The sequence below is a fragment of the Myotis myotis genome, unplaced genomic scaffold (genome assembly GCF_014108235.1).
Source record: "Myotis myotis isolate mMyoMyo1 unplaced genomic scaffold, mMyoMyo1.p scaffold_m19_p_1, whole genome shotgun sequence".
NCBI classification, from domain to species: domain Eukaryota; kingdom Metazoa; phylum Chordata; class Mammalia; order Chiroptera; family Vespertilionidae; genus Myotis; species Myotis myotis.
In genome coordinates this window covers 33,304,549-33,320,982 of record NW_023416313.1, presented here as the reverse complement: position 1 = coordinate 33,320,982, position 16,434 = coordinate 33,304,549, and the positions used below count along the sequence as shown (strand labels likewise).

General features: G+C 39.8%; 1 non-coding gene across 1 annotated transcript; it reads left to right on the top strand.

The window, feature by feature from the left end:
- The first annotated feature begins 9,110 nt into the window (after window positions 1-9,110).
- Window positions 9,111-9,212, top strand: LOC118661403. Its single transcript, XR_004969330.1, has one exon. It is a non-coding gene; the product is annotated as a U6 spliceosomal RNA (small nuclear RNA).
- Window positions 9,213-16,434: the final 7,222 nt, after the last annotated feature.

Genomic DNA, 16,434 nt, shown 5'->3' with positions numbered 1-16,434 from the left:
GCTATCTGTACATATTCTTTGGTGAGGTATCTGTTAAGGTCTTTGGCCCACTTTTTAATTAGGTTGTTTGTTTTCTTACTGTTAAGTTTTAAGAGTTCTTCATATATTTTGGATAACAGTCTTTTATCAGTTGTGTTTTTTGCAAATATTTCCTCCCAATCAGTGACTTGTCTTCTCATTCTCTTGACATTGTCCTTCACAAAGCAGAAGTTTTTAATTTTAATGAAGTCCAACTTGTCAATTTCTTTCATGAATTTTGCTTTGGTTTTGTATCTAAAAACTCATTGCTATTTCTTAGGCCATCTAGGTTTTCTCCTTGTCATATAGGAGTTCTATGGTTTTGCATTTTACATTTAGGTCTGTTATCCGTTTGGAGTTAATTTTTGTGAAGTGTGTGGGATCTGTGTCTAGGTTAAGTTTTTTGCATATGGATGTCTTGGTTTTCCTGCACCAGTTGTTGAAGAGACTATATTTGCTCCATTATATTGCTTTGCTCCTTTGTTAAAGATTAGTTCACTATATTTATTGGGACCTATTTCTAGGTTCTATATTCTGTCCCATTGATCTATTTGTCTATTCTTTTGTCAGTTCCATACTGTTTTGATTGCTGTTGCTTTATAGAAAGTCTTAAAGTCTTAAAGAGTAGTATCAGTCTTTCAACTGTGTTCTTCTCCTTTAATGCTGTGTTGGCTCTTCTGGGGCTTCTGCCTCACCATGTAAACTTTATTATTAGTTTGTTAATATATATAAAATAACTTGCTGGGATTTTGATTGGTATTGCATTGAATCTATAGATCATGTTGGGAAGAACTCATATCTTAACAACATTGAGGCTTCCTATCCATGAACATGGCATATATATTTAGTTTTTCTTTGATTTTGTTCATCAGAATTCTATAGTTTTTCTTATATAGATTTTGTATATATTCTGCTAGATTTATAAGTATTTCAATTTTGGGGTGATAATGTAAATGATATTTCAAGAAAATATTCAAAACTTTGAAAAAGTCTTCTGAGATGGTCATGGTCATCTGATGGAAGTAACATAGCAGGTTTGTGTATGTGTAGGATATCACATGCAGGAAGATTTTGTATGAGCTGCCTGGCTATGCTGACTCCATCAATGAAGTGGCTTTTTATTCCAGTGAGCCCATCATTCTCTCATCATCCGGTGACAAGAAACTGTATATGTGGGAGATTTAAGGAAGATATGGAGAGGAAGGGTCTAAGGCTACTTGACCCTGAGACCTCAGATTGCATAAGTGGCATTGAATGGTGCCTAGGCTAGCATCCTTCCTTCAGATGAAGATCATTACTAGCAAGAAATAAGGAGGTGCCCATATTCCAACACCAACATGTATTCCATTTCACCAGGATGATTTAGGCAAGCTTCCAGTGGCCTCTAAAAAGCATCTACCATATTTCAGGAACTGGGGTTTTCCCTCTTTTTATTATTATTTTTAAAATAAGATTTCTTCCAAGGGACAGACATTGTTTGGTTTGCAGTTTCTTGTTTTTAATCCAGACTGAAGATAGGGAATGTGACTAAAATTTGCTTGGGGGGATTTTTCCCCCCAATGAAGAGTCGTGAAAACCATCAGCGATAGCCACAAATATTAGTAAAATAAAGGTCTGTGGTGGTGATTGTGGGAGGAGACGGGTTTGGAAGAAAGGATAAATGGTGATGAAAATAAAATAAAATAAAATAAATATAGGAAGGAATTTTAACTAATAAATGTAGCAGGAATTACATCACTAGAAAAAGAAGAAAAACATGTCCATGGAAGTGAAAATTGTGCATGTTTGCATTTTTATTCTCCTTTATTTTTCATTAATCTTACAGTTTGGTATGCAAAGGAAGAAGAAATTCATGTTCTCCTACTGAGGTTGGCTACTTTCAGCTGGATCCAATTTGTTTGGCAAAACTCCTTCAATCAGAGAGCAGCATCTTGCTGCTACTTTTCCCCATGAAACCTCAAGCTCTGAGGGTATACTCCCCACAGGAAATTACTTTCTTTAGGCATCCTCTGTACTGGTGGAGTCTGGGAAACACTCATGGAAAAAAAACAACCAGAAAAAAATACACACAATCAAGTTGACAATGCCGAGGATGTAACAGTGACTCAGGTTTTTCTCAGTGTGGTAGCGCCCTTCACAGCATCCAGGCAAAAGGAAAGGAGAGGCTACATGAGGAAGGTGAATTTGGAATAGGAAAGCACGGGTTTTTTAATATTTATATACAAATAAACCTCTTTCCCCCCAGTGGTTTACATGGAAATTCAAGAGCAACTGTTCTTCTGAAAGCTATTTTAGGGTTCCACACGTCTTGTTGACATTTGGATACAAGCTTGGCAGAGCTGGTAAGCTGGTTCTCTGGTGGGAAAAAAATCCCTATTGGTGGCACCTGCCGAGTTTCATGATGTAAATACTGCCACCCTGGCTGATTATAAGCTACCGAGATGACATCACTGAGGATGGCACTGGAAAAGCCATGAAGAGTCAAGCAGCTCTTCATTCGGAGCAGGCTGCCTCTGACAGCACATAGCTTGAGGCTGGCTCGTGCTTAGAGATAATTGCTATTGGCAAATTCACCACTTGTTGAAAATAGATGTCATCGAGTTCTAGAAAACACTCCCTCTTGCTCTATGGCCTGTATTTTGGTCATTGTTTCTCCAGCTTTTAGATGCAGCTCAGTCAATCCCAGTGCTGTGGACCCCTGGCCCTTCGGCTTAAATGAAGATTGATGTCTTCATCAGATTTTGAAAAGGAATGCTCAGACATTTTATTACCAGGTTTCTGGTGCCTAGTACTCCCTGTTCCATGGGCCATCTCTCCCACCTCCTATGACACATTCCTGAAAGGACTCCAGGAAAAAAAAGTTACAGCCTCGCCAATCAGGGGTTTCTGATTGTGCAATGTCCTTCCTGAGAAGCCCAGGCTCCAAAGGCAGTCATCTGAAATAGGAGCAAGAAATGGTGCAGGCGGCCTCCGGGAGGGCAGCTCAGAGGCCAGATGGTGGTGAGCTGGGGCAGAATAAACCTATAGGAAATGGCATCCATGTGTATCTCACCAGTTTTATGGGTTTAGAAAAACTGTCAAAATGTTCATTGGAAAGAAGAAAGGGATGAAAGGGTGGTTGCTTTGCCAAATACAATACCTTCATTTTAATTAATGAAATGGTACCTCATTTGCTCCTCACAAATGGTATCTCATTTGCTCCTCACAGCAGGCTGATGAAGCATCATCATAATAACAACAACAATAATATTGTTAATATAATAATATATTACATTGGTATAATATGTAATATTCTATAATAAATATTATTAGTAACATGATAAATATGATTATTTCCCCTTTACAGATGAAGACATTGAGACTCAGAGAAGATAAACGACTTGCTTAGGGCTACCCAGATGTTAATGATAGTAGAGGAGCTTGAACTCCATGTCTGATGCCAGGCTAGAGCTCTCTCTATGCCAGACTGTGTATATATTATATGTGATAGAATCAGAAGTGTCAGAATGTTTAAACAAGTCTGAAGTTATGCTACTGTCCAAGAAGTTTCAACAGGCTCCTGAGGTCAGATGTTCTCCAAGGTATAGTTCAGTAACACCTCAGTCATTGAGGGCTGGTGGGGAGGCAGATACTCTGCAAAAATAAGATGTCTATGTAGTTGTTTACATAGCTTAAGTTTCCAAATTTCAAATGACATCTTTTAAAATTATGTTGCATATCACCCTGTGTCCTTAATTATAGAATGCCAGACATAGCTTGTTTAACCTCTTCTTATTGCAAACCTCAGTTTTTCTAGACTTTTCCTTAATTTGCTGCCCTCTAGGGATCTACAATACAAGGTTCCAGAATGCTCTGCTTTTTGGAGTCCCTGTTTTTTGTTTTTTTGTTTTTTGTTGTTTTTTTTTTTTTTGCTTAAGTGATATGCTTACCTTTAAGAGTTTGTTAAAGAGTGAGAAACCAGCCCAGATAGCCATGTTGATTAGACTTGTTGATCAAACAGGAGTAGATAGGTTTTAAGTAAAGTCTTGGATAATCCTTCTAGGAGTAAACACTTTCTATCCTTGTGTTCAGGGGTGTGGTAGGGGCTTTTGCTGTGCTACTCGGATCCTTTTACTAGTCTGTTATCTTCTTACTCAGCTGCTGTGTGTGTTAGTGACTAAGGCTTCTCTTGGCCACCAGAGCTGCTCCACTCAGAAATGCCTGGGAGGTTGTCCCCTACTTCGGTGTGTGGTTTGCAACATGATACTGACACAGGAGTATAAAAACCTATTCCTTTGCCTCAAAATGGGACAATTCTGTGAGGCTATCCTGTCCCAGAACTTTCTATGGGATTGGGCAAAGGCCTGCGTGCAGTTTAGCCCATATCCTCGCTTTGCTTCTCCCATGTCCTGTCTTGCTTCCCTCACTCCCTTACAAAGTCTCCCTGTGAGCACTTGCATAGGACTCCCCATCCCAGCCTCTGACTCCAGGGACTCTAACTTAAGACAGCATCCCACTTCATATTCCCAGGTATATTCTAGAGAGGGAAGCTAACAAAAGGCCCCTGTTCTCTTCACTCCCCTTTCTCCCAACCCAACATTAACAGAGAAGGGCAATCTAATCATGTAAGAAATAATGCACAGTGAGAAAAAAAACAATTTTTCCAAAATACATATTGGAAAATTCATTCATTTGTCTAACTCCTATATGACTCACTGTGCTAAGATCTCAGAATACAGATTTAAAAGACACAATCTCCCTTGACCTTACCCTTTTGAGAAGCTCAGTCTGATGAGGAAACTAATAAGTAAGTAGGACATCATAATAAGTGCTATTACTAAAGTCAGAACTCATTCGTTCATTTAAGAAATATTTCTTATGCATGTACTATGTGCTCGCCTTTTGGGCTCTAAACATCTTAGAGCAAAGGATTGTAGATTCCAAAGGCTGGAGATAGCTTTTACTTCAGAAATGACACCGGAGCTGGTTTGTGTAGAATGAGCAGGAGTTTACCAAGTGAAGAAGTGTAGGAAAGGTATTTGGATGAAAGGGCCATGTCCTAAAAGGGTACGGTGTTTGTGGGGACTGGGGAGAAGTTTATTATGGTAGGAGATGAGGAGAAAAGGCAGGGATGGATGTGAAAAGCTTTATCTGCCAGGCTAAGAATCTTGGGTTTTATCCTGTAGGTAATTTGAAGCCAAGAGAGCCCTCTGAAGCTAAGAATGTGACTAAGTACATTTCAGTGAGAACATGACTGTCATCCATAGGGTGGATTATGGAGAGGAGTGGGATCTCATAACTTGATAAGCAAATGCCTACCTGTGGCATTTATGTGCAGTGCTCAAACTACCCAGTGGTATGTGTATGGCAGCCCTATTGACTTGTGACATCATGGCTTAGCTATGTCATGGCCTCTATGGTGGATCTCCACCAGAAGAAAAATAAAGAATTCCTTAAACTCTTACTACTAAAACTCTGATTGTAAAGGAACTCAGAATTGTGCTGCTGGGTACTCCTTGTGTTAGAGGTCATTAGCTGTTTATACATGACTGGGTAGGATTGGGAAGCATCCGAGAAAATCTCTGTCCCCAGGCCCCACACTCTGTCATCATTGCCTGAAAGGCCACCATCACAGATCCATCCCTTACGACTCACCAGGCTGTCACTGGGAGAAGAGAAGGCAGAAGGAGAATGGGAGAGAGAAGAGGAATTGGGGGCTCACTATGGCACAGGGGGATATGAAGTAGTGGGGCTGGGAAGGAAACTGAAAGAAAGGGGAGAGGCAAGAAATCCCAGCTTGAGGAACACAATAATGCTATCGTGGGCAGGTTCTTTCTACTCAAGTTTACATAAATAATGCTCAATATCAAGTTTTGGATTATTTTATTATAGGGAGAATATATTTTCCCCAAATATAGACTAAATAATTCCTGCCTGTTTTCAATAATGATGATAATAATAATACCAATAATAACAACAATAAATAAACATTGAGGAGCTCCTATATTCCTGGCATTGTGCTAAGAGTTTGCCAGTTTCTGCTTATTTGGTTACTTCTCCACCAAATCTATGATGGAGGTATTGTTAGTACTTATCATATAAGAGGAAAGTAAAGCTTAGAGAGGTTACTTCACTTGCTCAGAATCACACAGCCTATGAGTGGCATACCCCGCTCAATCTGCCTTACTCCAAAGTCAGGACTTAAACTGCTGTGCTATCTGGTTTTCCCAGCAATAGCTATTTGCTCCTTCCTCCACCTCCTCAATGCTTTTGTCCTTCAAGGGCCATTTCACGTTTCCTTTGTTCACTTCATTGATATCATTGAGCACCTTCCCCTCTGTTGCGTCTTCTTCTTCTTCCATGAAACTTTCCCACACCGATTTCTACCTTCTTTCTTTCCTTCTTGTTTCTTCTTTTTTGCTTTTTTGTTTCACTGAAGTTGCACAGACACACATAGTTCAGAGTCAAATAGTTTCATCAGGTTTATTACTGAAAGCAGCAGAGCCCTCCATCATTTCCTGTTTATCAGAAAGAGCAATCACGTTCATCTCTTTTAGCTAGTTGGTACTTATTCGTGTCTCTAAATAATGCTGATATTGCTCCTTTTTGATTTTTTTTTTTCAGAGTTAGTCATCATATATTGTCTTCCCAGCATGGAATGTGAGGCTTTAGCTTTCTTTTGCATTTCTGTATTTAGCCCTCATTATGCCTCCTTCCTCTTCCTTCAACTTATCCTCGGAATATAGTTATCTCATAATTTTTGGTTAGGTCAACATTTAGTTAAATCAACATTGTTATGCCTTCCTATATGCTATGAAAAGTTGAATAATAGATTACTTCCCTCTCTTAACTTTTATTTTCCTCCAGAATGTTTTACTGTGTGCTTTCAGAGTTTTCTGCGGAGTTTTCATGAATTTAAGGGCAAGTTCTTTGCTAGTTATCAAAATCTTCCCTCAAGATGTGCCAGTGCAACAGTGAAATTGAATCAATTTCCTTCTTTAAACACCCTTGAGCCTTTAAACACCTTTGAGCCCTTACGGTAGGAAGTGAATCTTATTATGAATAGATTTGCATTATTCTCTAAATGTTCTCAGTGAATTTATTTTGTTTTCTCTCCCTCAAAGATGCAAAGCAATTACAGGGTCAGGATCAACTCATCAAGATCCCCATCTTCTCAATGGCACCCAACACGGTGTTGAATGAATGTAGCAGGAAGCCCCTGACTGTTAGCACATCCAATGGTTGCGTTTTAAGGAAGAAGAGATGCATGTGTGGATCTGATAAGGTCTGAGGGATATCTGGAGAAGACGCCCCATGAGTGAGAATCAGCTGTGTTTACCACTTAAATCCACAGCAGCAAGCCAAGATAACAGTCACAGTCTGTGGACAGAAGTTCATGAAGATCATTGCTTGACAGGTCAGGGTAAAGGTCTCTTTCTTTCAAAATATGTGAAGGGGCAGGAAACGTGTGCACCAGGTGTTTTGTGTTCCTGGCTGCCTGGGAAAGATAATTCTGCCTGCTCGATCAGAACATTGTGCTCTACACATCGTGTTGTTTTTCCAGCAGCTATTTTCTGCCCATAAAAACGAGCATCACTGGCTCTCAACTTCTTTCTGCAAATCCCCTGGGCTACAAACAAAAACAAAAGGTATCTTATATTTATACAAATCTGTCCTCAGAAAAGCTCAAGGACCTAAACGAGGTTTGTTTTCATATACAAGAGTTCTTATATAATCCCCAGGAGGAAACGGAGCGGAGGGTGACAGTTGAGTTAGGAATGTTGTCATTCCTAGCTCACAAAACAAAAAAGGGAGGCCCTATGGCAGGCAGACAGCGTGATCAGGTCAGGAAGTGTGTCTTCCCCATTTCCTGTCTAGGGTACTGCACACCAGGCCACACTGCCTTGTCAGAAATCTGAAAACCCGGAGGAGACAACTGGAGAGGAAAGATTGGAGAGAAAACCCAGCCACACCAGAAGGGATACTGCAGTCTCATTGCCATGAGGATTCTGCAGCCCCTAGGGAGAGTGTCCCTCTTGTCCGATAGTAACATTGAACCTGGGGAGAATTTTCATCACCCTCATTAGGAGTTGTAGGTGAATCACAGTAGATTTCAGAGGTCTGGGTGGTATGGGGAAGAAGAGCCATCTGAGCAGAGGGTATTCTGTAAATTTTATTGCATGCTTGGATACAAAGATGAGTAAGGCATGAAGCAGGAAGTCAAACACAGGGTGAAGGGATCTGAGTGCTGGATGAATCCAATAATGGAAAGGCAGTTCCTTTTGGCTGTGATTTGAGTCAGGGCCCATGAGATTGGGAAGGGGGCATTTTTTCTGGGGCTGGAAGGGTAAGCAGGAGTGGTGTTAAAGGACATCTTCGGCACTGCATTGAGGTGATAGCTCCATACTAAAACCAACTGGGCAGCTTTTAGAAAACACCCCATCCTTAAATAATTGGATTAAATCAATCTGAGTGCAGCTGGGCATTAGTATTGTTGGAGCGCTCCCAGGTGATTTGACTGAGCAACCAGGCTAGACAACCAGAGAAAGAGGGTGACTTTGGAATGAGACAGCTTTGTGACCTTGTGACCTTGAACAAGGCCCACTGGGTGTGGTGTGAGTCTCCCACAGCTTCACTGTTTCCTCCCACTTCTACCCACACCATTGAAGAAACTGTCGTGGGAGAGTCCCTCCTCTTTGACAAACTTCCCTTGACTGAAAAAGCCTGGACTGGGAGTCAGGAAATCTGGATTCTATCCCAGCTCCGCACTGAGGTGCCATATGGGTGTGCTGGGTCACATAGGAGATAAAGCAAAGACACTTAGGACCACTATTTTCAAGACAGTGGGCTAGGGACTCAACTCATCTCCGGGCCTTGATTTCCCCATCTGTCGAGGTTTCTAGATCAGTACTGTAGGTCAGAAAGTCTATTTAATAAACTATGACTAGGATTATTTTAAAAACAGACATAAAGCATAGTAGAAAAATGGAGTGCTCTGCGTGGAATAGGGCACGTATTACAAAGTAAAAGTTTGTTTCAGTTATATATGTGTGTGTATACTAGTACTTGCTCATGATGTAAAATTCACTTCATGTAAGTTAAAAAGTTTGAGAGTGATTTCTTGTGCAGTACATATACTAAAATTGGAATGATTCAGAGAAGATTAGCATGGCCTCTGTGCAAGATAACAAACTCATGAAGCATTCCATATTTTAAAAATTATCATGTGGTTTTTTTTTACCACAAATTTTTTAAAAAGTTTGAGGAACATGGGGTTAGGTGGTCTCCATGGACCCCCTCCTTCTACTCTGTAGCCCATGACTGCTCCAGGCCATCATGAACTCTCCTCTTTCTGACCTCCTTTTAGTTAGTACCATGTAATTCTGCCCTATCATTTATTTTTTAACTAGAGGCCCGGTGCACAAAATTTGTGCATGGGTAGAGTCCGTAGGCCTGGCCAGTGATCAGGGGCCTTCCAGCTGCCAGCTGCTGGCCAGGGCCTTCCTTCGTTCCATGCCACCCCCTGGTCGTCAGTGCAGACACTTTGCATATTAGCCTTATAGATGAGGGAAGCAGAACGGTGTATGGTTAAAAGCATACACCATTAAGTTAGCTAAGTCTATGTTTGAATTTAATTTCTTCACTTATTAGTTAAATGACCTAGGAAATGTATCCCCAACCTCTCTCAGCTATGGTTTTCTCATGTAGGTGATAACACCCAGGACACATGATGGTTATAAGATTAAATAAGATGCTGTAGGCAAAAATCTTAGTACAAATAACCTTGTTCATAGAAAGTGCTCATGTGTATGACAGCAGTTATTATCTGACTTCCTGTCCCATTCAGATTTTAAGGAACATTTTGTAATTTAGTGCCTGGCACATTCAAAATTATAAATACCTCATTCTTATCTGATTGGAAAAATAGGGATTCCAGCCTCCAGGAGACGCTCAGCTGGAGAGCGGCCACTATCTTTTGGCGAGTCCCATTAGCATACGGGTCTTGGGAGGAGAGGCAGGGAACGCTGTCTATCTCCTACCTACACGTCTCTTTTGGCCTTTTCCTCTGACATGGTCAGTTGGACTTGGGAAGGCAAGGCAGAAGGAAGCAGATTCTGTTTACAATTTGCTTCCAGGATAAAAAGGACCAGGACACTTCAGTGCCATCAAAATCAACAGACAGCTGGAAACTCAGGATCCGCTGTATCACAAACTGGGCATCTTCCTCAGAGGTCTTCAGAAAGAAGCACGGGACAAAGAAATGAGAAAGAACCAGGGGCCAGAGCCCTGAGAAACGGGTGTGATTCGGACATTACACCAGGAATAAACTGCTACCATCAAACAGTCAGCAAATGAGCAACTCACTAGCTTATAATTGTCTCAGAAATAGGCTAGGAACTAAGGCAGAGTTTTGTAAATGACTCATTTCAGGAAATACCCACTAATCAATTAGTTGGGTTCCGTGTAATCGTTTCCCCAGATTTATAGGTGGTAATCATGTGAATTGGATCATTGATTCTAGAATGAGATAAGCAGCAATACTGGTAACATAATCTACTTAGGTTATCCAAGTAGCTACAAAGAAATTAGCTCCTCTGAGTGGAAGCCAGCCCATTACTGAAGAGTGAAAAGAGACCCATTTATCATGGCAGAGCCTCCAACCAGCCCCATCTCCCTGGAGCATTCAGCTATGCTGAGAAGATGTTGATGGAGAAGGGAATAATGATCCATAAATAGATATAGGGGAAAGGGGAGGGTGTTGGGGAGTGTGAGGGAAGTCTCATGAAATCACACAGGGGGAAAATGGCCTCAAAATGCTAAAAAGTGATAACAGTATAGTTGTAGGACTACATAAATTTTATTACAAAGAATAGGACTGTGGAAAGTAGCATTCGATGCTAATGTTTTTTTGTTTTGTTTTCTGGAAGAAAACAGGATCTGAAATTGTATGGTGAAAAAGAGAAGAAAATGTATGTGAATATTGCAGCCCCACCTAAAAATATGTTGCTAACACAATGGTTTTTCAGGAAAGAAAAGGCAAGGATGCCTAGAAATAGCTGCATCTAATCAGCCCCCATCCCAAGCAATCAACTGAAGTCCAGGAAATTCCATATGTAACCAGAAGAATAGACATCCTGGAGCATTTTGCTGCAGTTAAGATTAGCGGAAACAGACCCCCATCAGTGCTAATAACAAACAACTAAAGGTGAAGAAACTGCTGTGGGTCCCTGGGCCTCCCTTCTGGGAAGGTGGTGGCCGTGGGGGTGAGAAGGATGAGAATTAGGACACAGGCAGTTGTGAGGCTGTGCGGGCAGCCCTTTGTTCTGGTACCACCGCTTCAGCAGCACCGAGCAGTGTATTTCTCCAGGAAGAAATAATGAAAACAATGGCTCAGCTTATGCCGCCGAACTTATCTTAAAAATCTTTTAACAAGTTCGTGAACATAGCAACGTTTTATGATTAACCCTTTTTGGGTCATGTTTAAGAAATCTTTCCTTACCTAAAAGTCATAAAGATATTCTGTATTTTCTTCTAAAACTTTAAAGATTTTCCTTTTACAATGAATGACTCTTTCTCTGAGACTGAAAGATACACACACACATGCAAATAAAATAAAAAAGGAAACAAAATTTACTTCATTAAAATTAATAACTTATGTTTTCTGAAAATATCATAAAGAGAGTAAAATATCAGCCACAAACTGGGAGAAAATCTTAACACCACATAAGTCAAAGGACCAGAATCCAGAATATATAAAGAATGCATACAACCTGCTTAAAAATGTACAAAAGACATGATAAGGTAATTCACAAAAAGAAATGCGGATGACTATACACGATATTAAAAGATTCTCAACTTTGTTAGTAATCAGGAAAATGCAAATGAAAATCATAATGAGAACATTTTACAGACACTAAAGCAGGAGTGGGGAATGTCCAGCCCATAGGCTGTATAAGGCCCTCGAAATCATTTGGTCTGGTGCTGCCAAGGCATTAGCGGTGAGTTAATTAGATGTTTGACCAAACATAGCAGGCTAATTTTTAAGTTGATAATTTTGTATGAGCTGAGAATGACGTGGTAAATATCTAAAAGGCCATTGGCAGATAAAAGGTTCCCCACCCCTGCACTAAATGGACAAAAAAATTATGAAGTTTGACAATGACAGATGTTTAGAATGTAGAAAACAATCTCATACATTACTGCTAGGACTGGAAAATAGTACACTTTCTTTGGAAAACAACTTGGCAGTGCCTAGCACAGGTAAAGATTACATTTCTATGGCCCTACAGTTCCACTCCTAGGTGTGTGTACTCTAGATAAATTCTTGCACAAGTGCATTAGGTGAAATGTATAAGTCAGTTAATAAAAGCACTATAAATATTAGCACAAACACAAGCAAAGCTGAACAAATATTATTTGGTTATACCTACATTGTAGTTAACTATTTTTGGAAAGCAAGAATATGATAAACAAAAAATTCAGGAAAGTGGTTATGTTTGAAAGGAAAGTAGAATGGGATTGGGGAGGATCCAGCTAGTTTCAGTTACATTCTTAATATTGGATTCTTCAGTTGGTCAGTGGATAATATATAATTCATATATTCCATTATAGGCACAGAATATTACATAATAAATTACTTTTAATTTGTGTGTTTTTTAAAGTGAACAAAGACCAAAAAATCTCAACTTTTTTCTTCCAGTTCACTAATTCTTTCTTCCATTGTATCTAATGCCATATCAATTCTCTGGATCATTAGTCTCATTTGTTATGTGGTTTTTTTTACTTGGAAATTTTTTTTTTCAAATCCACCCAATCATATTTTTTTTATTGTTTAAAGTATTACAAATAGTAGTACATATGTCTCCTCCCCCCACCCCAGCCTCCCCTACCCCCCAGCACATGCCCTCACCCCACTCCCAGTGTCTTGCATCTATTTGTTATGCTTATATGCATGCATACAAGTCCTTCGGTTGATCTCACTTGATCATATTTCATAGTTTCTGGTACCTTATTATACTTCAGATATTCTATTTTTTATTAAGTATATCAAACCTACTTATTTTATCTATACTAATAAAAGGGTAATATGCTAATTAGACCAGATGTCTTCCAGACATCCTTCCAAACAAAGCCATGGTGTCAGGGGCTGAGGCAGAGGCAGTTAGGGGCGATCAGGCCGGCAGCGGAGAGCAGTTAGGGGCGATCAGGCAGGCAGGGAGGTGGGTGGTTAGGAGCCAGTAGTCCTGGATTGCAAGAGGGTGCCTGCTGAGCTGAGGGATCCCCCTCTCCTATGCATGAATTTTGTGCACTGGGCCTCTAGTACTCTATAATTACTAATTCCAATATCAACCATTTTTGTAGCTATATTTTTGTTTGCTATTTCTACTTATTCTCCATCAAATGACTTGTTTCCTCTTCTGTTTTATATTTTTATATTTCAGTGAGTTTAAAAATACCCAAGGAAACTATTTGAGACCTTGGTTTAATTTATATTTATCTAGGAAAGCATTGATAATAATGAGCCACTTTAAATTAAGTTCTAAAGGTAGATATGTTGGGACCACATAGGTAGTTTAAATTCTAGATTTTGTCTCTAAATTCTCATGAGGACCTCTTATGGATAGAAATTTTTAGGGTAGACTCTACCTAGAGCCAAGGTTGAGATAAGAAAGATTTTTTTTTTTTTTACTATTTTCCTTTGTGGGATACATTTTCTTCTTTTGGTTTACTCTTGCATTAAAGATGTCAACTCCTAGGTCCTGGCCTATTTAGGGATCTTTTTCTGTCCTCACCTTGTTCAGGTTCTAGGTGTTGTATGCTGACCCCTGCTAAAATGATGACTCTACACTACTAGGGATAATTAATGGGACCCATTACTTCAGAAAGGTAACTTCTGAAAACTTGTGCTTTATTGTATTTTTTTTAGCCTCTTATGATTTCCTTTATTTTCCTGACAACTTAGATAAGCATTGTAATACCTTTTATTAAAAATTTTTAGGTTTTGTAAGCTAGGGAGGTTCTTGTAGTACTTTTTTTTCAATATTGTGGGAAGTGGAAGTTTTGGCCTTATTCTTAAATACTCTAACATACAACATTTATATTGTAAGGTAAACTGAATTGAGGAACGGATATAGTCCCTCCTCCTCCCCCACCTCCAGGAAAAACCTTCTGAACACATCAGACTCAAACAACTGAGCTCTTGGGAGCAAGTTATCATTTTACCACATTACAAACAGCATAGCTGCTGCCCCAGTGCAATCCTGGTCAACGTCTTCTAGTAAAAGACAGACTGAATGTAGAGAGAGTGAAAAAGGAACAGTGTCTGGTTCATGGATAGGCACCCAGCATGAAGTTCTTATTTTGAGCTTCACAACAACCTAATGAAATGGGCAGCATTGCTTTCATTTTATAAATAAGAAAAGTGAACCTAGCGATGTTAAGTGATTCATCTGAAGAACACAGAAGGAGCTGGAATGTTCTGAGAGATCATCCAGATGTACTAGTATCTTCCAGAGCATCTTCAAAGGACCTGTGGCTACTCATCCATCCATTCATCCATTTGTGAATTCATTCAAGATACCTTTCTTAAAACTTGCCATGTGTAAGACACTGTGCTAAACACTGACATTAAAAAAATGAATAAAACCAAAAGCCTGAATTCTCATATGTGAAGACACATAAACAATTATAATATAGTAGAGTAAGTTCAATGATAGGGGTAATGAGAATGTTGGGAAGAGCTCATTGAAACAAGCTCATGTATAGCTTTGGGGTCAAAAAAGGGAAGGTGGCTACTGACCAAAATGGATGGTGAGATAAAACGTAGAATTACCAATAACAAGAGAAGATGGAGCAGTCTTTCTTCTTGAAGCTTACCTTTCAGGAGCCAATCATTCCTTTTTTTATTATTATTATTCTAAAAAGAAGAAAGTAGCAGCTCAAAACTACTGTCTATAAAGAGGATTTATTATTTCCAGTTACCAGGAGCCAAAGCTGTTGCAGTGCAGGGTCAACTCACTTACTGGAGGGAACAGATCAGTGATGGTTTGCTTTTCCAGCTCCTGATCTCTGGAATGGAAACATTGCACAGGGGAGGGACCTGACTGCTACAGTTACTTATCATTGCATTTTCCTCTCGGATTGCTCAAGTCCTTATATCAAGAGATCTAATCCAATTTTCTCAGACCCCATCTCTCTATGGCCCAACAAGTTTCTATGCTGGGTCTTGTAAAATTAAGCTATAAGCTTTTCTTCTACCAAAGGTTTGAATCTATGTCAGAGCTAATCCAGTTACCTCAGGCACTCTTAAACCCTTAGAAAAGTAGGTCTGTCTTGCTGCCTCGTTAATGGTGTGAGATTTTCCTCTACTCAGTAACCTTCTTCACTTTGTTCATTATAACTTTGTCTGAACCAACATGATGGGCAGACCTTTTGGCAAGTGGACTGTGTTTATTTCTAGGGATTACAATGTGGGTCATAGACACTGAGACTAAATATCCCCTGGGAATCCTTATCCCACTCTAGTTGTTTGTTCTGAAAACAAAGCTGTCATCAATGACCCTGGAAAACAGAGCCCGGAGCTTTAAGGATGTTGTAGCAGTTACATGATATTAGAGCTAAACTGAGTATGCTCAGTGGTGTTAATTGGGGTCAACTTCCAACATGCTTTTGAGGTCTGTGATTGCTACCACTACAACCTAATTCTCTTAAAGGCAGCATAATTATCAGTAGTCCAACCCAACCCCTGGTCTCTCAGATAAGTCACTTTGCATCATAATGGAATATATAGTTTGAGAATGGGGTCTTGCCAAACTAAACTTCTGTTGAGTGATTTCTAGTGAGTCTCTTATATCCACGATTCTTGGCAGTACAGTTTGGACAGGGCAGAAAGACTTGTTTCAAATCCTTTTTATAACACTTTTTAAATGTGTGACTTTGGGAAAGTTACTCAAACTCCATTAGTTTCTTCATTTTTTAAGTTGGGGCAATAATGTTTCCAATAATGTTCATCTCAGAGGTTTGTTATGAGGACTAAGTGAAATAATGCATGTAAAGCACTTCACCTGGTACATGGCTTAGAGTTCATGCTCAATAAACAGTGGTTGCAGTTCCGATTGCCTTACTGACAAGGGTATCATGGCCTCAGTTCTACCAAAATGATTTGCTGACTGATTGCCAAGTACAGACGACAGAATTAGGTTCAAAATTGTAGGGAGAACAAGTCAAGTTGGAGGTTAATAGACTGATTTCCTACACTCAGATTTGCCCAGTAGTTGGCCAAACATTTAAAATATTGTCAGAAATGTGAAACCAAAGGGGCACTTGCAGATGAGCAGGTGGAAAGTATGCAATTGTTTCACAGTCGTGGTCGTCCCTGTGGCCACAGCTGAGTCCATCAGTCCCCACTGTGTACCATGTCTTCACTTCTTGCAGCTC